Source organism: Loxodonta africana, chromosome 11 (genome assembly GCF_030014295.1).
Source record: "Loxodonta africana isolate mLoxAfr1 chromosome 11, mLoxAfr1.hap2, whole genome shotgun sequence".
NCBI lineage: Eukaryota > Metazoa > Chordata > Mammalia > Proboscidea > Elephantidae > Loxodonta > Loxodonta africana.
The window spans coordinates 98714533-98736662 of NC_087352.1; the positions used below are offsets into that span (position 1 = coordinate 98714533).

The 22130-nt window shown below is 39.6% G+C and overlaps 1 long non-coding RNA gene across 1 annotated transcript in view; it reads right to left on the minus strand.

The window, feature by feature from the left end:
• Nucleotides 1–15102: 15102 nt before the first annotated feature.
• The window catches only part of LOC135232872 (uncharacterized), a 75692-nt gene continuing 68664 nt past the window's right edge, over nt 15103–22130 (minus strand). The window contains exons 3-5 of the long non-coding RNA XR_010323491.1: nt 19443–19602; nt 16301–16417; nt 15103–15657 (exon numbers count right to left, since the gene is read on the minus strand). This is a non-coding gene — a long non-coding RNA (uncharacterized LOC135232872). The remainder of the gene's footprint in view (nt 15658–16300; nt 16418–19442; nt 19603–22130) is intronic.

Here is a 22130-nt window from a genome sequence, read left to right on the forward strand (position 1 = left end):
ACAGAATGGGCCACATAAACCAGAGACTAAATCAGCCTGAGACTGGAAGAACTAGATGGTGCCTGGCTACAACCAAGGACTGCCCTGACAGAGAACACAACAGAGAATCCCTGAGGGAGCAGGAGAGCAGTGGCATGCAGACCACGAATTCTCATAAAAAGACCCAACTTAATGGTCTGAGACTAGAAGGACCCCAGAGGTCATGGTCCCTAGACCTTCTGTTAGCCCAAGACCAGAACCATTCCCAAAGCCAACTCTTCAGACTGGGATAGGACTGGACTATGGAATAGAAAATGATACTGGTGAGAAGTGAGCTTCTTGGATCAAATAGATACATGAGACTACGTGGGCAGAGCGGGTCAGAAGCTGGCTGAATGGACACAGAAATAGAGAGTGAAGGAGTGTGTTGTCTTATTAGGGTGAAAGCAAATAGGAGTATATAGCAAGGTATATATAAGTTTTTTTTTTTTTTATGAGAGACTGGCTTGATTTGTAAACTTTCACTTAAAGCACAATTAAAAATAAAAATAAAAAATAATGCAATACATAGCAAAATAAATGAGGATTCAGGAAATGCTAGCATTGTTCACAGGAAAACTCGAGAGTGTGGATGACATAGTATTTTGGTCTAAGCATTTTTATGATTTAGCTGGGCCTCTGGACTGAACACATTAATATATTAATTTTTTTTTTTTTTTTATTGTAGGCCAATTTTTACAGAAGTGCCTTGTAAGCTAGGTCTATAATCATTCTTATCCCCCTTGGAATAGAGCATGAGGGCCAGCAGAAACATTTTCTGAAAACATGATTACCTTTCCTTGAACTTGTCCCAGTAGAAGAAAAGAGGAAGACTTCAGGTAGGGAGCTGGGATATCCTTGCTCCACTAATAAATTCATATTTTATAGCTATGAGAGCAGGGAGGGCTCCAAGGATGCCGTTTGATAGAAGGATTTGAAGATCGTAGATAAAGAAGGACGGGAAGGCCTAGGGTCTGTTTGCCATGGCCAAGACTCTATTTAAAAGGTTTCTGAAAAATGGAAGTAGGAAAAAGAGCTTGGCCAAAAGAGCACTGAGTACTGCATTCTACACCTTCCTCACCACCAACTGTAACCCGTTTTACTCAGAATGATACCACCCTTCACCACTGTCTCACCCTGTCATGGATTGAATTATGCCCCCAACCCCTCTCCCCCAAAAAAGTGTGTATCAATTTGGCTGGGCCATGATTCCCAGTATTGTGTGGTTGTTCTCCATTTTTTTATTGTAATTTTATGTTAAAGAGGATTAGGGTGGGATTTTAACACCCTTACTAAGGTCATTTTTTTTTTACTAAGGCCATATCCCTGAGCCAAAGTAAAGGGAGTTTCCCTGGGACATGGCTGCACCACCTTTCATCTTACAAGAGATAAAAGGAAAAGGAAGCAAGCAGAGAAACTGGGACCTCATACTACCAAGAAAGCAGCACCGGGAGCAGAGCGTGTCCTTGGGACCTGGGGTTCCTGCACGGAGAAGCTCCTAGTCCAGGGGAATATTGAGAACAAGGACCTTCCTCCAGAGCCCACTGAGAAAGAAAGCCTTCCCTTGGAGTGATGCCCTTAATTTGGACTTCTGGCCTACTAGATTGTGAGAAAATAAATTTCTCTTTGTTAAAGCCATCCACTTGTGGCATTTCTGTTATAGCAGCACTAGATGACTAAGACATATCCCATAACCATTTCTAATTGCCTAGTGAATTTCTGGTGACTTTAGCTGAAGTAGAGGGGGGAGGAGGAGGAGAAGAGGAAGTCGGAAAGGAAGAGGAAGAGGAAGGAAAAAGCGTCATTACCAAAAAATGATCATGGCCCTTTTCTATAGCCCAGTCACCTAATTAACAAAGAGGGACACTAAGACACAGAGATATTCCCCAACCATACATCTACCCAACTTCCATATCTTCTGACTCAGGCCAAATGCTCCTTACACTATGCAATTTCTTTGAAAAAAAAAACCCTTTCATAGTTCAGCCAGGGAGTCTCCCTACAGGAAGTTATTTCCAACATCACCAGGTTACTGTACATATTACTATTTCAAGCAAAAACAAATAACAATGCTTTTTAGAAAACACATATTTCAGAGTATGAGAACCTTTTTTTTTTTTTTTAACTGTGCTTTATGAGTCAATTGACTCTTGGCAATGGGTTTGTTTTGTTTTTTTAGATGAAGGTTTATGGAACAAATTAATTTTTCACTAAACAATTAATACACATATTGTCTTGTGGCATTGGTTGCCAACCCTGTGACGTGTCAACACTTTCCCCTTCTTGACCCTGAATTCCTCATTTCCATTTCTCCAGCTTTCCTATCCCCTCCTGCCTTCTTGTCCTTGCCTCATTGCTGGTGTGCCCATTTAGTCTCTTACACATGGTTGAGCTACGTGTATTATTGCTTGTTTTATGGGCCTGTCTAATGTTTGGCTGAAGCGTGAACCTGGATTAAAAGGGTGTCCAGGGGCCACACTCTCGAATTTCTCCAGTCTCTGTCAGACCAGTAAATCTGGTCTTTTTCGTGAGTTAGAATTTCGTTCTACATTCTCTTCAGCTCTGTCTGGGATCCTCTGTCGTGATCTCTGTCAGAGCAGTCGGTGATGTAGCCAGGCACCATCTACTTATGCTGGACTCAGTCTGGTGGAGGCTGTGGTAGCTGTGGTCCATTAGTCCTTTGGACTCATCTTTCCCTTGCGTTTTTGGTTTTCTTCATTCTCCCTTGCTCCAGATGGGGTGGGACCAGCGGATTATCTTAGATGGCTGTTCACAAGCTTTTAAGACCCTAGGTGCTACTCACCAAAGTACTCTTCTTGATAGCAATCTTATTTTTAATTGTGGCACAGTTTAAAGGAAAAGGATGACTTTATTAAGGAATCTTGACTTTATTAACTTCTGTGAAAACCAATTGAGATGTTTCAGCAAACAGAAGCAGCGCTGGAAGTGCTTATTTATCTATGCCAAGAAATTTGGAAGACAGCTACCTAGGCAACTGACTGAAGAGATCCATATTTGTGCCATGTTATGGGTTGAACTGTGTCACACAAAAAGGTATGTCAATTTGGCTAGGCCATGATTCCTAGTATTGTGTGGTTGTCCACCATTTCGTGGTCTGATATGATTATCCTAAGTGTAGTAAATCCTAAGCTCTATGATGTTAATGAGGCAGGATTAGAGGCAGTTATGTTAACGAGGAAGAACTCAATCTACAGGATTAGGTTGTACCTTGAGTCAATCTCTTTTAAAATATAAAAGAGAGAATTGAGCAGAGAGGAGAGGGACCTCATACTACCAAAAAAGAAAAGCTGGGTGCAGAGTACGTCCTTTCAACCTGGAGTTCTTCACCAAGAAACTCCTAGACCCAGGGGAAGACTGATGACAAGACCCTTCCCCCAGACCTGACTGAAAGAGAAAGCCTTCTCCTGGAGTTGACACCCTGAATTTGGACTTCTAATCTCCTAAACTGTGAGAGTATAAATTTTTGTTTGTTAAAGCCATCCACTTGTGGTAGTTCTGTTATAGCAGCACTAGATAACTAAGGCGTACATGCCCACTCCAAAAAAAGGTGATCCAACAGAATGCAGAAATTATTGAACAATATCATTAATATCACACACAAGTAAAATTTTGCTGAAGACCATTCAAAAGCAGTTGCAGCAGTACATCAGCAAAGAACTGCCAGAAATTTAAGCTGGATTCAGAAGAGGATGTGAAACGAGAGATATCATTACTGATGTTAGATGGGTCTTTGCTGAAGGCAGAGAACACCAGAAAGATGCCTACCTGTGTTTTGCTGTCTATGCAAAGGCATTTGACTGTGTAGATCATAAGAAATTATGAATAACATTTCGAAGAATGGGAATTCCAGAAAACTTCATTGTGCTCATGCAGAATTTATACATAGACAAACAGGCAGTTGTTCAGTCAAAACAAGGAGATACCGTGTGGTTTAAAATCAGGAAACAGGTGCATTGGGGTTGTACCATTTCACCATACTTATTCAATCTGTTTGCTGAGCAAATAATCCTATAAATTTTTGAACACTTCCTTGCTTTCTGGCACTACAAGATGCTCCAGGATTGTCTTACATCTTCACTGCCCAGCCCTAAAGTAGCCACTTCTCCAAGGAGCCCCACTTTCCTTATACTAGATAACAGTATTTAGAAACCAGTATTTGTACTCTATGTGTTCATTACTTCTGAAATACCTTGGTTTCTTAGCAGACAGAGCCAGGTGTGTATACTAACACATGTATATACCAATATCTCTAGCTAACCTATTTCTGTATCTATATAAAAAATGAGTTTATATAATGTCTTCAACTCTAATCCATTGCCACATAATTTAGTCTTCTACTCTTGCTTATTTATGGCATCATTCTGTAACAGTGAAAAATCTAGCTGACATTAGATACAACTTATTTACTTATTCATCCAGCCTAGTATACACGCAGAATAAGTTAACTCTTACCCCTGTGATAAACAAATTTTTCACCAACTACAGTACAGTGTTTTTGTACAGCTCTTTTGTCTTTGCCTTATTCAGTCACAATACCATTTTCTGAAGTTACTTTGGTTAGCTTCTTTTTCCTTCTGAGGTTTTCTGGCATTGTGGCTGCTATATATTGAATTGTGTTCCCCCAAAATATGTATTGTAATTCCTAACCTCTGTGAGTCGGAATCGACTTGACGGCACTGGGTTTGGTTTTGGTTTTATGCCTGTGGTTATAATCCCATTTGGGAATGGATTGTTTTTGTCACATTAATGAGGCAGGTTAGTGTAGGGTGTGTCTTGAGTCAATCTCTTTTGAGATATAAAAGAGATTAAACAAGCAAGTGAGAAAGCAGAGACGGGGGAAGAGAGATGCCAGGGCACATAAAGATTGCCCAGGAGCAGAAGCTCAAAGAGACAAGGCCCTTCCTTCAGACCTGACAGACAGAAAGCCTTCCCCTAGAGCTAGCACCCTGAATTTGAAATTCTAGCATCCTAAACTGTGAGAAAATAAAATTGTCATAGCAGCATTACATAACTAAGAATTGGTTGATACATTTTTAATTTGCATAAAGATAACTCTTCGTGGTGTATCATTCTGTGGGTTTTGCCAAATATCTACAAAGCCATGTATCCATTCCCCAGGACATATGTCCTGAAACTTCTCTTGCATGACCCCTTTATAGTCAACCTTTCTTCCCCTCAACGTTTGCCAACCTCTGGTCTGTTTTCTGTCCCTGTAATTTTGCCTTTCCCAGGGTGTCACATAAATGGAATCACAGCCCTTTTGGGTCTGAACTGTTTTGCTTAGCAAAATGCATTTAAAACCCATCCATGCTGTGAGTCAACAGTTTGTGTTCCTTGATATTGCTGAGGAGTGTCTCTTTGCTTAACCATTCACCTGCTAAAAGACAGCTTGATCTTTTCCAGCTTTTGTTAGATATGAATAAAGCTCCTATAAACATTTGCAGAACATGTAATATGCCTAGGAATGGAATGACTGGATCTTATGGTAGGCGTGTGTTTAACTTTTTAAGAAACTACCAAACTGCCTTTCAAAGTGGCCCTACCAGTTTGCACTCCCACTAGCAATAAATGAGGATTCCTGTTGTTTTATATCCTGTCCAACTTTTATCTTGTTCCTGTTCTCAAGGGGAATGTTTTCAGCCTCTGTCCAGGAAGAATAATGTTGGCTGTTGGTTTTGCACAGATGTCCTTTATTATGCTGAGAAATTTCCCTTCTATACCTATTTTATTGAGAGTTTTTATCAGGAATGGGTTTTGACTTTGTTGAATGCCTTTTCTGTGCCGATTGAGGTGATCATGTGATTCTTTTCTTTCCTTTTATTTTTGTGGTGGATTATGCTGACTGATTTTCTAATATTGAAGCATCCTTGCATACCTGGTATGAATCCTACTTGGTCGTGTTTTTTTTTTTTGATACGATGCTGAATTCTATTGGCTAGAATTTTTGTTGAGAATTTTTGCATCTTTATTCATGAGCGATATTGGTTTGTAATTTTCTTTTGTGATGTCTTTGCCTGGTTTTGGTTTCAGGGTTATGAATTTTGGCAGTATCGCTTCCTTTTCTATGCTCTGAAATAGTTTGAGTAGTACTGGCATAAGCTCTTCTCTGAATGTTTAGTAGAATTCTCCACTGGATCCTGCTCACAAGCTTTTAAGATCCCAGACACTACTCACAAAGTAGGATGTAGAACATTTTCTTTATGAACAATGTTATGTCAATTAACCTAGATGTATGTCCCTGAGACTATGGGCCCCAGCCCTCAACTCCAGCAATTCAGTCCCTCAAGGTGTTTGGATGTGTCTAGAAAACTTCTATGACTTGGCCTTGGTCAAGCTGTGCTGACTTCCCCTATATTGTATGTTGTCTTTCCCTTCACCAGAGTTGACACTTGTCTACTATCTAGTTAGTGATTTGCCCTCCTCATTCCTCCCCACCTACGTAACCATCAAAGAATGTTTTTTTCTGTGTGCAAACCTTTTCTTGAGTTTTTATAATAGTGGTCTCATATAGTACTTTTTCTTTTGTGATCAACTTATTTTACTCAGCATGATGCCCTCCAGATTCATCCATGTTATGAGATGCTTCATGGATTCATCATCATTCTCTATAATGCATAGTATTCCATTGTCTGTACGTACCATTATTTATCCATTCATCTGTTGATGAGCACTTAGGTTGTTTCCATCTTTTTGCTATCGTGAATAGTGCTACAATGAACATGGGTGTGCATATGTCTATTCCTGTGATGCCCATTATTTTTCTTGGGTATATTCCTAAGAGTGAGATTGCTGGATCACATAGCATTTCTATTTCTAGTTTTTTAAGGAAATGCCCCATCATTTTCAACAGTGGCTGTACCATTTTATATTCCCACCAGCAGTGCATAGGAGCTCCAATCTCCCTGAACCTCGCCAACATTTAATATTTTCTGTTTTTTTGGATTAGTACCAGCCTTGTTGGGGTGAGATGGTATCTCATTGTAGCTTTGATTTGCGTTTCTCTAATGGCTAATGATCGTGAGCATTTCATGTGTCTGCTAGCCACCTGAATGTCTTCTTTGGTGCAGTGTCTGTTTATATCCTTTGCCATTTTTTTTTTAAATGGATTGTCTTTTCTTGTTGAGGTTTTGAAGTATTTTGTAGATTTTAGAGATGAGATCCTTGTCAGATATGTCGTAGCCAAAATTTTTTTCAGTCTGTAGGTTCTTTTTACTCTTTTGGTGAAGTCTTTTAATGAGCATAAGTGTTTAATTTTTAGGAACTCCCAGTTATCTAGTTTCTTTTCTGGTGTTTGTGTATAGTTAGTTATGGTTTGTATACTATTTATGCCACATATTAGGGCCCCTGGCATTGTCCCTATATTTTCTTCCATGATCTTTATTTTTTAGGTTTTATATTTAGGTCTTTGATCCATTTTGAGTTAGGTTTTGTGTATGGTGTGAGGTACAGATCCTGTTTCATTTTTTTTTACAGGAGAACATCCAGTAATGGCAGCACCATTTGTCGAAGAGACTGTCTTCTCCCCTCTTACTTGGACAGTAAGTAGACGGCGAGGGCTTTTATTTGTTGGGAGTTTGTTTTTTGTTTTAGTATCTCTTCAATCTCTTCTCTTGTTATGAGTCTATTTAGTTTTTCTACCTCAGTATGTGTTAGTTTAGGTATGTAGTGTGTTTCTAGAGATTTATCCATTTCCTCTAGGTTTTCAAGTTTGTTAGAGTACAATTGTTCCTAGTATTCTGTTATGATTCTTTTTATTTGTTGATACTGTTGTGATATCACCCAACTCATTTCTTGTTTTCGTTATTTGCATCCTCTTCTCTTTTTCTTTCATCAATTTAGCCAATGGTTTGTTGACTTTGTTGATCTTTTCAAAGAACCAACTTCTGGTCGTGTTGATTCTATTGTTTTCCTATTCTCTATTTCATTTATTTCTGTTCTAATCTTTATTATTTCCTGTCTCCTGGCAACTGTGGTTTCTTTTTCTGCTGTCTTTCTATTTGTTCGAGATGTAGGGTTAATGTTTTTATTTTGGCCCTTTCTTCTTTTTTCATGTGTGCTTTTATTGCTACAGATTTACCCCTAAGTACTGCTTTTGCTGTGTCCCAAAGTTGTTGGTAAGGCATGTTTTCATCCTTATTTGAGTCGATGAATTTTTTTTATTCCATCCTTGATTTTTTCTATTACCCAATAGTTTTTAAGAAAAGTGGTGTTCAGTTTCCATGTATTTGACTTTCTTCCCTTGCAATTCTTGTTATTGATTTCTACTTTTATGATGTTGTGGTCAGAGAAGATGTTTTGTATGAGTTCGATGTTTTGTATGACTTCGATGTTTTGGATTTTGTTGAGGCTTGCTTTGTGGCCTAAAATGTGTTCTATTTCTGAAGAATGTTCCACGTGCGTTGGACAAGAATGTATACTTTGCTGCTGTTGGGTGGAGTGTTCTATATATGTCTATGAGGTCAAGTTGGTTGACTGTGGCATTTAGGTCTTTATTGAGTTTCTTTCTAGATGTTCTGTCCTTCACCAAAAGTGGTATGTTGAAGTCTCCTACTATTGTTGTGGAACTATTTCTCTTTTCAATGCTGTCATAGTTTATTTTATGTATTTTGGAGCCCTGTCACTGGATGCATGTACATCTGTTATGGTTATGTCCTCCTGGTGTACTGACCCTTTAATCATTATATAGTGTCCTTCCTTATCCTTTATGTGGATTTGCTTTAAAGTCTATTTTATCAGAGATTAATGTTGCCATTCCCACTCTTTTTTGGTTGTTGTTTTCTTGATATATTATTTTCCATCCTTTGAGTTTTACTTTATGTCTTTGCCTTTAAGGTGTGTCTCTTGTAGACAGAATATAGATGGATTACATTTTTTTTTTTTTAATTCATTCTGCCACTCTCTGTCTCTTTACTGGTACATTTAAGCCATTTACACATTTAGTGTAATTATTGATAGGTTAAAAAAAGAAGAAAAAATTCTTTTTTATGAGTTTACTGCTGTTATTTTGTATTATTTTTATTTTTTTGTGGTGTTGACAGTTTCTTGGCTCCACTTAATTTTCTGTGCTAAGTTCTTTTTGTTTATGAAGTTTCTTTTCATTTTTTTGTTGTTCATTTTGTATTTATTCAATGTTTATGTTTTTCTTCTGTTTAATTTTGATGGGTAGGTTTGCTAGCCTCCTTTGTGGTTACCTTGAAATTCACCTTTATTTTCCTATGCTTAAATCAGTCTTTGATACCACCCTGACTTCATCTCCATACAGAAGTTCTATAACTACACCATTTATTTTGTTCTGAATTTTCATAGTTTACATACTGATGTCTCTGTTTCCCTATTTTCAATCTTTTAGGTTTTTAGGAATTCCCTCTCTGGGTTGGTATCAGGTTGATCCATCTTGTGTCATAATCTTGAATTGTTGTCTGATGTTTTTGGTCTAACTGGAGGAATCCCTTTAATATTTGTTGTAATTCTGGTCTGGTTTTTACATATACCCTTAATTTCTGTTTATCTGGAAATGTCCTAATTTCATCATCATATTTGAGAGACAATTTTGCTGGATGTACAATTTTTGGCTAACAGTGTTTTTTTTTTTTTTTTTCCTTTAAGGCTTTATATACGTCAGCCCCATTGCCTTCTTGCTTGTATAGTTTCTGCTGAGTAATCAGAGCTTAGTCTTACCGGTTTTCCTTTGTAGGTTAATTTTGTTTTTCCTTAGCCACTCTCGGATTCTTTATCTTTGGTTTTGGCAAGTTTGACTATACGTCTTGGGGACTTTCTTTTGGGATCTATTCCATATGGGGTTCATTGAGCTTCTTCTATGGATATCTTCTTGTCTTTTATGATATTACCCAGTTCCGGTGCCGTCAATTCTGACTCATAGCGACCCTACAGGACAGAGTAGAACTGCCCCATAGAGTCTCCAAGGAGTGCCTGGCAGATTCTATATGATTCTGTATGAAGCAACTATTCAACAATTCTCTCTGTATTTTCCATTATCTCCCTGCCCCATTCTAAAATTCCAATTATTTTTAGGTTTTTCACCTTGAAAATGTTCCACATAGGCTTTCTTCATTTTTCGTCATTTTTTTCTGATTTTTCCTCAAATAAATGGGTATCAAGGGATTTGTCTTCAGTCTTACCGATTCTGTTTTCCATTGTCTCAATTCCACTCCTGTGTCCTTCTTTTGAGTTATCTAGTTCTGAATTTTATTGTTAACCTTTTGGATTTCTAGTTGCTGTTTTTTATGGTTTCTAGTAGTCTATTTATTCTATCATTTTGTTGTTGTACAGTTTTCCTGAATTCTTCTATTGCTTTATCTGTGTTTTCCTTGGTTTTGTCTGTGGTCTCCCTGATCTCTTTCTTTATCTCTTGGAAAGCTCTGTATATTAGTCTTTTGAATTCTCCATCAGGTAATTCCATTGCCTTATCTTCCTCCAGAAGGCTTTCTGGTTTTTTGTTTTAGTCACTTGCTGGAGCCATCTTGTCCTGCTCCTTTATGTGATTTGATATTGTCTGTTGTCTCCAAGGCATCAAGAAGTTATTACATTTATTTATTTATTATATGTTTGTTTATTACATCCTGAATTTTTGTTTTGCTTTGATATATTTGAGTAGGCTGGGTATGTGTGCTACTCTGATAACCTGGCTGCATTGAAGATCTCACCTTCAGAAAGGTGCTGGTGCAGGTAACTGAAGGTGGTGGGGGCACTGCAAGTCCATGTACCCCCTGTGCCAGTAGCTGGGTGATGGGGCAGGCATCTTAGGCTGGGCCTAGAGCTACCAGCTTAGGGGGTGGAGCAGTGTCAAATGTCATAGGCCTGTGGCTCTCACTTAGCGGCTGTAGGTAAGGTGGGATTCAGCTGAGAATGCTGCCTGCCTTGCCCCAATTTAGCCATACTGTGCTGGCTTGGCCAGCTAGGGGCTGGTGCAGATGATCAAGGGAGGGTCAAAGGTGCTGCAAATCCATGGACCCCAGTGCTAGTGGCTGGGCTAAGGGATAGGTGCCCCCAGACTGGGGTCATGAGTTCCCTGCTTAGGGGGCATGGTGGTATTGAATGTTGCCAGACTGGTGCTGGAGCAGGGAGGAGTATGGGTGAGGGGAGGGAGTGCTCCTTGGCCTGTGGAGCACTGGTATAGGGTGCTGGGGTGCATATGGTGGGTTGGGTGTGTGCACTTTAACTTTTTCAGGGCTGAAATCACTCCTGGCTGACTCTGAACTTCCATGCAGAGTCATCACTCCTTAGCTGTACCAGGTGGGGTGGGTTTTGGCTGTGCTGCTGTTTGTCTCAATATGTCTTGTGCTGTGCTGGTTCAGGTAGCAGAGCTCCAGCGATCTGTAATTCTCCATTTCTGCTGTTTTTGAATTGTCTCTCTTTCTAATACTTCAGTCATATTTTTGATGCTTAGGGTTCCTAGATTGTCATGTATATATGATTTACTTGTTTTTTCAGGTCTTTGTTCTAAGACAAATGGCATGAAGCATCAGACTACTTCTCTATCTTGGCCTGCCTCCTCCTTCAGATTTCTAATGGTTTGTTTAGTGGCCCAACATACGGTCTATCTTCTTGACAAATGTCCATGTTCACTTGACAATAATGTGTTCTGCTGGGTAGAGTATTCTAGATATGTCAATTAGGTCAAATTTATTGTTATTCAAATCATCCGTATAAAAGTAGTCTCCAACTTTTGATGTATTTGAGCTACCATGGACTGCATTTACAACCACTTTTTTTTTTGTGCATCTTATTGGTAGTAATATATACTACATACAATATTGCAGCATGTAATTTTATGTTATCATTCTCAGACGTTCACTTGCTGGTATTCAGTGTTTTGATTTACTGTTCAAAACACTGCCATAAAGCAGGCAATAATGAAAACTGAAAAAAAAAAAAAAAAAAGGGAGAGCTCAACTTACTTCAGAACTGACCTACAATGGAGTCGTTGGAACAGAACCCTCTTGTAAATCAGGGATTACCTGTACTTACTGATTTTCTGGCTACTCATTCTATCAATTATTGGGTAAAAATTACTACAGTCCCCTATGGTAATTGTGGATTTGTCCATTTCTTCTTTTAGATCTACCATTTTGTTTTATGTATATTGAAACTCTCTTGTTAGGTGTATACTTATTTAGAGTTGTTATGTTTTTGGAGAATTAGCTTCTTTTTTATTGCGTAATGTGAACTCATCATGATTTTAAAAAATGAGATGTAAACATGATTTTAAAAAAAGACAACAACATTGTGCTGGAGGTCTGAGCTAGAACAATTAGGTTAGAAAAACAATAAAGGGCATCCAAATTGGTAAGGAAGAAGTAAAAGTATCCCTATTTGCAGATGATATGATCTTATATACAGAAAACCAGAAAGAATCTACAAGAAAACTACCAGAACTAATAGAAGATTTCAGCAAAGTATCAGGATACAAGATAAACATACAAAAATCAGGTGGATTCCTCTATATCAACAAAGAGAACTTTGAAGAGGAAGTCACCAGATCAATACCATTTACAGTAGCCCCCAAGAAGATAAAATACTTAAGAACAAACCTAACCCGTGAAGGGTAAACTGTGTACCTGTGTACCTCTAGGAATGAAAGCCACAAAAAATACTGAATATTGCATGAAGCATTAAACAACAGGAAGAGTAAAAGCTTTGGGCACATTTTACATGTATTTCTTTTTTTCTTTTTGGTCAAAAAAGTCTTAAAGTTCTTTGGAACCATTTGAATCAATGTAATTATGACTCGGAATACCATAGGGTTAAAATAGCTTCTAGACAAGCTACATTCCCCAGACTGGGACTATGTAATCAACATCTTTATGTATATATATGTATGAATGTATGTACATATGTATGTACATACTTTCAGAATTGAATCAAATACTGAATTCCACTCCTTTTCACAGAGGCTTACTCTTTGTAAAATAAAGACTGCTTATTGCCCTCTGGGTATAGTAATAAACAATTAGTGATATAGTTTTTAACTTGAACAGTATTGCCAACTGGCAATTCCTTTTGATGAAAACCATGTAATATTTAAATTATTTCACCTGCAATTTCCGAAGTGGTTTCTGAAATAATTAGATTTTTCTCTCCATTTCACATTATTTGTCAATTTGGCACGACTTTTTGGATGTGGGGGTGTGATGGAACTGGAAAGGCAGGCTTCTTTTCCACTAAAAAGGTAAACTGCATTATATCCAGATATCACGCCATAAATGTACGGGCAGCAAGCAATGGGACTAATGGGGTTAAGGTTTTTTTTTTTTAAGTCAACAAATCATTGTCTCAGAATGGTCTTTGCACTGGAAAGGTCTTTCTCGTCATATCAACCTGTTGCCATCATGTCGAATCTGATTCATAGTGACCCTGTAAGACACAGTACAACTGCTCCATAGGGTTTCCAAGGAGCAGCTGGTGGATTTGAACTACCGACCTTTTGGTTAGCAGTTCTATCCCTTAACCACTGCACTGCCAGGGGTCCTCCGCTCATCTTATGCTGTAGAAAATAACTACTTTTGGGTAAGCCATCTATTTACACAGCTTACTTTTCCCACCAACTGTAAGTTCAGTGGACAGGGACTGGGTCACATTTACCATAGCATCCCTTATGCCTAACACAGTAGGCACCTGATAACAGTTGATTAATGAATGCGTGAAAAAGTAATGCAGAAGTAGCAGTAAAGGAAAGGTAGATGAGGTAAGAGGATGGGAGTGGGGTCAAATCCAGGAGGCAAGAAAGGAAAAATGCTATGGATAAGAAGCAATGAGAATATTAGAAAAGTCTGATGAAATTCATGTAACAACACTTGGTCTCCCACCTTTAGCCTTAAAACATGTATTTATAATTGTAAAAGAACCAATATGATGTCTATATAACTACATTGTACACTCTTAAAGGACAGTAAGAGTAGTTTGGTTTATCCCTGGAGCCTGGGAAACCAGGATCTGATAAATTAGTGAAATAAAATTCACCTTGGAACATGCTACAAAGGTATTAATGTTATGTGAAGTACAAGGCATTTCCCGACTATAGATTTTCTTTATTTCTGAAAAGTGCACCTCATATATTTGATGCCATGAATAATGTAAACTCTGTTATCTATCCCAAAACTAAAACGGCCAGTGATCATCATCAATTATTCAGTTTAACCACAGCCTTTTGCTTGGTGACTCTATGTTAACCACACCCATGGAAATAGGACTCAAGAGTTATGCATATTCTGGTTGTGGTAGGAAGACTCTAAGATGATTACCAATGATCCTCAGCTCCTGCTATTCATGCTCTTATGTAATTCCCTCCCCTGGATTGTGGGCTGCTCCTAATTGCTAGAATGCAGCGCAAGCGATGGGACGCTGCTTTTGAGATTGTTTTTGTTGTTAATGGCGAAGTCGATTCCAACTCATAGTGATCCCATGTGTGCAGAGTAGAACTGTGTTCCATAGGTTTTTCAAGGCTGTGACCTTTCAGAAGCAAATCTCCAAGCCTGCCTCCCAAGGTGCCTATGGATGGCTTCAAACCATCAATCTTTTGGTCAGTAGTCAAGTGCTTAACTGTTTGTGCCAGCCAGGGGCTCACTTTTGGATTAGGTTATAAAAAAAAGGCTGCGCCTTCTTTCTGTGTTGGGTGATCTCTTGTTCAGATCACTCAACCTGGGGAAAGAAGGCTGCTGCACTGAGGCAGCACTGTAGAGAAGTCCACATGGTGAGGGCCAAAGATGGCCAACAACCACATGAGTGAATTGGAAGTGGATCCCTCTCCCTCGTCTAGTTGAGCCTTCAGATGAGAATGCAGCCCAGCTCACAACTTGACAACCTCTGCTACCTCATGAGAGACCTTGACTGAAATGCAGCCAGATAAACTGTGCCTGGATTCCTGCCCCACCATAAAGTATGAGGTAATAAAGGTTTGTTGTTGTTGGGTTTTTCAAAACTTTATTTATTTTATTGCAGTAAGATATATGTAGCAAAACATGTGGCATTTGTTTTTTGTTTTTTAGATGCCAAGTTTTGAATTAATTTTTTTACACAGCAATAGATAACTAATAGAATTTTTTATGCCGATGTAGAAATATATTCTCAATTCAATAAACTAAATTATGTTTAAAAGTGCAGTTGGTTTAAAAGGAAAATATTTTTTAAATTTAGCATTTTCTTCAGGATTATTAGCATTGATGTTATAGCAATATAAATAAATGTATGCATATTTTTATAAGAACTATTTAATGAATTATTTTGGAAAATATAAAAAAAAGTTATATTGGTGCCAGTATATATATGAAAGGGCCATGTATAAATATGGTTCAATATGTTAAATCTTAGTCGTTGGTGTTAGTTTTTAGTTGCCGTTGAGTTGGCTCTGACTCATGGTAACCTTGTGTATAACAGAAAAAAATATTGCCAGTCCTGTGTCATCTTTATCATCATTGGTATGTTTGTATATTTTGAGTACTGTTCAACCTGAAGGTCTTATCTTCTAGCACTATATGAAATAATGTTCTCTTGTGATCCATAGAACATTGGCTGATTTCTGTAAGTAGATCACCAGGCTTTCTTCCTTGTCTGTCTTAGTCTGGATTCTCTGCTGAAACCTGTCCACCATGGATGACCCTGCTGGCATTTAAAATACCAGTGGTATAGCTTTCAGCATCATAGCAAAATGCAAGCCACTGCAGTATGTCAGTGGTAAATCTTAGTAACTACTCTAAAATACTTGAGTTTCAAAGATTGAGCAACCATAGAAAAAAAAAAAGATATGACTTTGTCTTCCCTAGAGTAGTGACTTTCATCCTTACTTAGCATCTTACAAGAAGAAATGCTTACCAACCAAGAAAACAGATTCCAAGAATTTATTAATCATTTTTTAGTTACTGGACCACTTTGGAGATTGACTGCAGAATTTGAAATGCTTTATGAAAAACTAGTAGCCTATGTTCTCTAGCTGATAGGGGTAAAAGAGCTCAATAAAATTGTGGGTAAGCACACTCTAGTATCCTTGCCTACATTTACGTGTTGGGGAAAAGAACAGAATTACTTTACTTTCATGCTGACCTAGTATTAGTAGAAAGTAACAATAATAATAACAATGATAATAAAGCTATCATTTAGTGAGCACCTATATTGTGCCAGACATTAACACTAGATAATTTTACATGTAATTTCTTATATAATCCTTGCTGTAACCCTAATAGGTTGAGAATAATATCTTTATTTCAGTGATGATAAAACTAAGACTAACAGATGTGTAATAACTTACCAAAGTTAGATGCTGGTACATCCATGATTCAAATCATTTCAGCCAGACATGAAAGCCAATGTCTTTTCTTTGGGTACTCAGACAAGTGTCTGTGTGTCTCAGGATCCTGTGCTATACCTAAGAGGGAAAAATCATAGTGTGCAGGTGAAATAATATTAATATAAACATGGTTAGGTCCCACAGACCAGGTTGTTATGCAAAAATCGGCATTATGTGAAAATGGAGGATGACCTCATTAGATCTCCAAATGGAGGGTGACTGTATCATTATACTCAATTATATAACTGCCAAATTACATCATTACATAACTGCCAAACCACTGAGAATCATGGCCCAGCCAAGGTGACACAAAACCTTAACCATCACAGCCGGTGTTACTCTCGCCTCGCACCTTGGTGTTCGTTACTGCCAGACTTATGTCATTTATGTGCAAAAGAGTTGCATAGTAGATTTTTTGCTATTGTTGTAATGTGAAATGTTAAATAACAAGACAGCCGATAAGTGAGGAGAAGATGTGTGTGTATATATAGTGTGCATGTGTGTAATCTACTAGTGTCAGACCTTGTCTATATCCACAAGGAGGAAAGAGAATCAAGATCAGTATAAGCCTGATTGCTATGAAGTGGAAGTCAGGCATACACCCACTCTCCAATTTTTTCACCATTTCTAACACCAGCTGTTCCCCCGTCATGACTTCCCTGCTGGGTTCTATAATTCAGTGCAATGAGGACACAGGACTCACAGACCACTCTCATGATTATTGGAGTGGTACCAGGTTACAACTCAGGACCAGGATCAACTTGGAAGTAACAGGATACAACTAGGAGACAGGATATAGTTTGACAACTTCCAACCAAGTCAGCTCTCAGCTCCTTCTTGACGGTGACTGCAGGCAGGCCTTCCCTGGGCCATCTCTGCCATCAGGCCTTCTCTCAGCTGTGCCTGGTGCCAGCCTTGGCTGTGCCCTTCTCTGGCAAGTATTACAGCTCTTTAGCTCTGCTGACAAATACCTGGAGGCACCCCACTGTGGCAGCAAGCCTCCTGCCTGAAGGCACTCAGATCCCTCTCTCTCCATGGGTCAGCAAGTCCACAGCAGCCATCTTGCACGTGTGTCTTGGTTCCCGCCACACATACTGCTGCCACCATTTATTGCCGCTTGTTTGCACTGCTGCCACTCATACTGCTATACCATCTCAAACAGTATCTTGCTGTCTCTCACTGTCTCCAGCATTACAGCTCTCTATCCTGGGTCTAGGAGGTTCTCAGTGCAGGGACCCCAAGTCCAAATGCTCTAGGCTCTTCTTGATAGTGAGATTTCCTGAACCTCTGTGTGATTTGCCCTTAAGTAAGCCTACTCTCTGTCAACTACAAGGCATGGTCCTCCCACCAGACCAAAAATTGACCAGTCTTCTTGGCAAGCCATAGTCACTTAATTTGCATAGTAATCAACCAATTCCCTCAAGGTCACTTAATTCTATCATGTGGTTTTATACACCCTACTCACATAGTAGACTGACCAATGCCTGCAAGGTATGTATATAATAGACCAATCACAAGGCAGGCTATGGACCAACCAATTATTTTTGCCAGAATTATAAACCCAAGGCCAGAAAGGCCATAAATATGAGAAACCCAGTGTCCTGTAGACCACACCGTGGCCTTTTCTGGCCATGGGTTCTTATACATAACATTTGGAGGGTTACTTCCCTCCACTGTACATTTTGCTAGTCCGAATCAGTCCTTAATAATTAGTCCTTCAGTAGGGCAAAAACTACTCAGAGTGAGGTCACTCAGGTACCAGCCACTCATGTCTGCTTCAGGTGAACATCTGATTTGGTCAGGTTCTCCAAAAGGCTGCCCTGGCTTCATGCTTTCTGGTCTCTCTGAAAATTTAAACTCAGAGAGTATTATTCCCTTGCTCTGAACATCTAGAGATATCAGCATAGCAAAACATTTAAAGGATTTTCTGTTCAGCCACTACACTCTAGTCTAGCACAGGCTTCCCTCTTTGTCCACTCTTTCAGTTACAGCTTCTACAATTATATTTTTTACAATCACGACTGCCCCTGGTTAACTATTATTACTCACAGCTGAATCCTAAGTCATATTAGCATCTTCCTCCACACTCTCTTCACCAGACCCATCAGGAAAAGAGGACTCTCCCTTGTCCCCTTCATTTTGAGTGTAAGCACACTCATGAAAGCATCTAAGTCAGACACCTCAGGCCTTTACTGCCCATTTTAGATAGCCAGTGCTTAAACTGCCCATCTCTATCAAAACAGTACTCTGAGGAGATAAGCATGTTTCTTGGTCTCAAGAATTTCCTGTTCCAGTTGGAATTTTGAGCATCTGTATCCATAACCAAAGCCCAGTCCAAAGCAAGCCATCAAATTGGAGTGAATTGCGCTGTTTATGCCAACTTTGCGGCATCAGAGATCTCTCTCTACCATTCCCAAAGCCGACTCTTCAAACAGGGATTGAACTATAAGACAGAAAATGGTACTTGTCAGGAGTGAGCTTCTTGGCTCATGCAGATACATAAGACTATGTGGGCAACTCCTGTCCGAAGGCGAGATGAAAAGGAAGAGGGGGACAGGAGCTGGTTGAATGCACATGGGGAATACAGGGTGGAGAGGAGGAATGTGCCATCTCATTAGGGAGAGAGCAGCTAGGAGTACGTAGCAAGGCGTGTGTAACTTTTTGTATGACAGACTGACTTGATTTGTAAACTTTCATTTAAAACACAATAAATAAATAAACAAAAATCCTTTCTATCTTTCCTCTATACCTGGGCCAGGTCATCTTCATCCCATTCATTTGGGGGTTTTGTCAGTTATGCCTCATTCAGTTGAGGTCAACTCATCCCCACCCACCCTGGGCTAGGTTAACGAGCACCAGTGGTAGACTCAGGAGTCCACACAACTCTCTGCACTTCAGATGTAGTCCGTGAAACTCCTTGCTCTTCAGATCAGCTGCCCCCTTCTCTCTCTCTCATCCCTAGCCACCCAGGGCTAGGTTACCAGCTGCCAAAGGAACATGTACAAACTCAGCTGACCTCTTCATTGCTGTACCTCCCCCACTTCCATTCATCTCATGGATGCAGCTGATCACCTAAGATGAACATACCAGTCTATCTACTCACCATCTCCCAGGTCTTGAAGGGGGTTCTTCTGATGGGCACTGACATTTCATCCCTTGATGCATCCCTCCAATTTTCACAGGACTGTGCCCCACATAGTAGGCATTAACTCGTTGCTTATTTCACCTTAGGCAACAGCCAGGTAACCGGTCACAGGTACAATCTTAAAAAAATAAACATAAAAATGACATACCATTTGCCCTCAATTCAAAAAGCATAACAGTCTTTTTTTTCCTCTGTAGGTAATTGCCCTTCAAAGGCAAATCCCCTGCTCTCCCAGCAGTTCCATGTCTGCATGTCTTTTAAATGCAAATTTCCTGCTCCAAAGTTTCTGGATGGGGTTCAGGTTTTCTACCTAACCCCCCAATATTCTATACACAGGGCTACTGCATTGACATGAACAGCCTGTGTTTCTTTTTGGGCAAATCTTCGCTTCCCTTTTAGCATAAGCAATCAGTATTGCCTGAAGGGTGGGGTTACACACTCTGTTTTTTTACAATACTCAACATTCATTTCCATCATACTTTTAGGTCTGTTTTGCAATACCAAGTAGGAGAAACATTCTTCATTAGCCATAGTATATTCAGATAAACACATAACCTTTCTTTTTTTTAGTGCCCGGTCCCTTTTTTTTTTTTTTTTAATTTTTATTTTAGTTTAAGTGAAAGTTTACAAATCAAGTCAGTCTCTCATACAAAAATTTATACACACTTTGCTGTATACTCCTAGTTGCTCTCGCCCTAATAAGACAGCGCACTCCTTCTCTCTACTTCTGTTTTTGTGTCCATTCAGTCAGCTTCTGACCCCTCTGCTTTCTCATCTCCCCTCCAGACAGGAGCTATCCACATAGTCTCATGTGTCTACTTGATCCAACAAGCTCACTCCTCACCAGTATCATTTTCTATCCTACTGTCCAGTCTGATCCCTGTCTGAAGAGTTGGTTTTGGGAATGTTTCCTGTCTTGGGCTAACAGAAGGTCTGGTCTTTTTACCAGAATTTGAGGTCTGTATCGCCACTGCTCTTCTGTTCTCTCAGGGGTTCTCTGTTATGTTCCCTGACAGGGCAGTCATGGGTTATAGCTGGGCGCCATCTAGTTCTTCCAGTCTTAGGCTGATACAGTCTCTGGTTTATGTGGCCCTTTTTGTCTCTTGGGCTCATAATTACCTTGTGTCTTTGGTGTTCTTCATTCTCCTTTATTCCTGGTGGGTTGAGACCAATCGATGCATATTAGATGGCCACTTGCTAGCCTTTAAGATCCCAGATGCCACTCTCCAAAGTGGGATGCAGAATGTTTTCTTAATAGATTTAATTATGCCAATTGACCTGAAACCATGGTCCCCAAACCCCTACCCCTGCTACGCTGGTCTTCGAAGCATTCAGTTTATTTGGATAACTTCTTTGCTTTTGGTTTAGTCCAGTTCTGCTGACCTCTCCTGTATTGTGTGTTATCTTTCTCTTCACCTAAAATAGTTCTTATCTACTATCTAATTAGTAAATACCCCTCTCCCTCCTTCCCTCCCCACTCTCGTAACCATCAAAGAATATTTCCTTCTCTGTTTAAACTATTTCTCAAGTTCTTATAATAATGGTCTCATACAATATTTCTCCTTTTGCAATTGACTAATTTCACTCAGCATAATGCCTTCCAGGTTCCTCCATGTTATAAAATGTTTCACGAATTCATCATTGTTCTTTGTTGATGAGTAGTATTCCACTGTGTTAATATACCACAATTTATTTATCCATTCATTCCTTGATGGGCACCTTGGTTCCTTGCTTCCATCTTTTTGCTATTGTAAACAGTGCTGCAATGAACATGGGTGTGCATAAATCTATTTGTGTAAAAGCTCTTATTTCTCTAGGATATATTCTAAGGAGTGAGATTGCTGGATTATATGGTAGTTCTATTTCTACCTTCTTAAGGAACCACCAAATCAATTTCCAAAGTGGTTGTACATTTTACACTTCCACCAGCAGTGTATCAGTGTTCCAGTCTCTCCACAACCTTTCCGAGGAATAAATTCACAATTGGGGAGCTCAGGACAGAAGTGGCTCCTGTCCAGGCACAAGCAGTCCGTGGACTTTGAATACCTTTCACCCCTGCATGGCCCTGTATGGGCCCATTTCAGGAGATTTGGCCCTTGTTAGCAGGCTGCAATCGTGTATGTGCTTGAGATATGACTTCAACTGTTTCAGCTGTGCAATGGAGAGGCGGTTTTTTGACATTTGACACTGCTCTGCCTATTAAACAGGGTCCTCACCTACCCACATCAGGGGCCTGAGGACTGGTGGCTCCACCCACATCACCTACCCACCTGTGACAAGGCTCTAAGGATAAGTGGTACCTCCCAGTCCTTACAACCAAAAGCACTGGGTGCCCATGGTCCAGCTGCAGAATCCACCCACCTGTGAGCTTTACGGAACAGGGATACACTTTCGTCACAGACACTCAGGGGATGGTTGTCAGCCCCCTACCTTGTTCAGAGTGTGACCCCCTCATGCAACCAGATACCTGTGCCTACACCAATCACCCCTGGCCCTCTAATACTGTAGGACAGAGCCTGAACCACACACTTGATGACCAACTACCTGGACACCTGAGTTGAATCCATATAAGAAAAGTGAATGGACTCCTAGGCTCATATACCTGGTAAAAGATCTAGCCATCTGGTGACAGGATGTTAGAGCTTC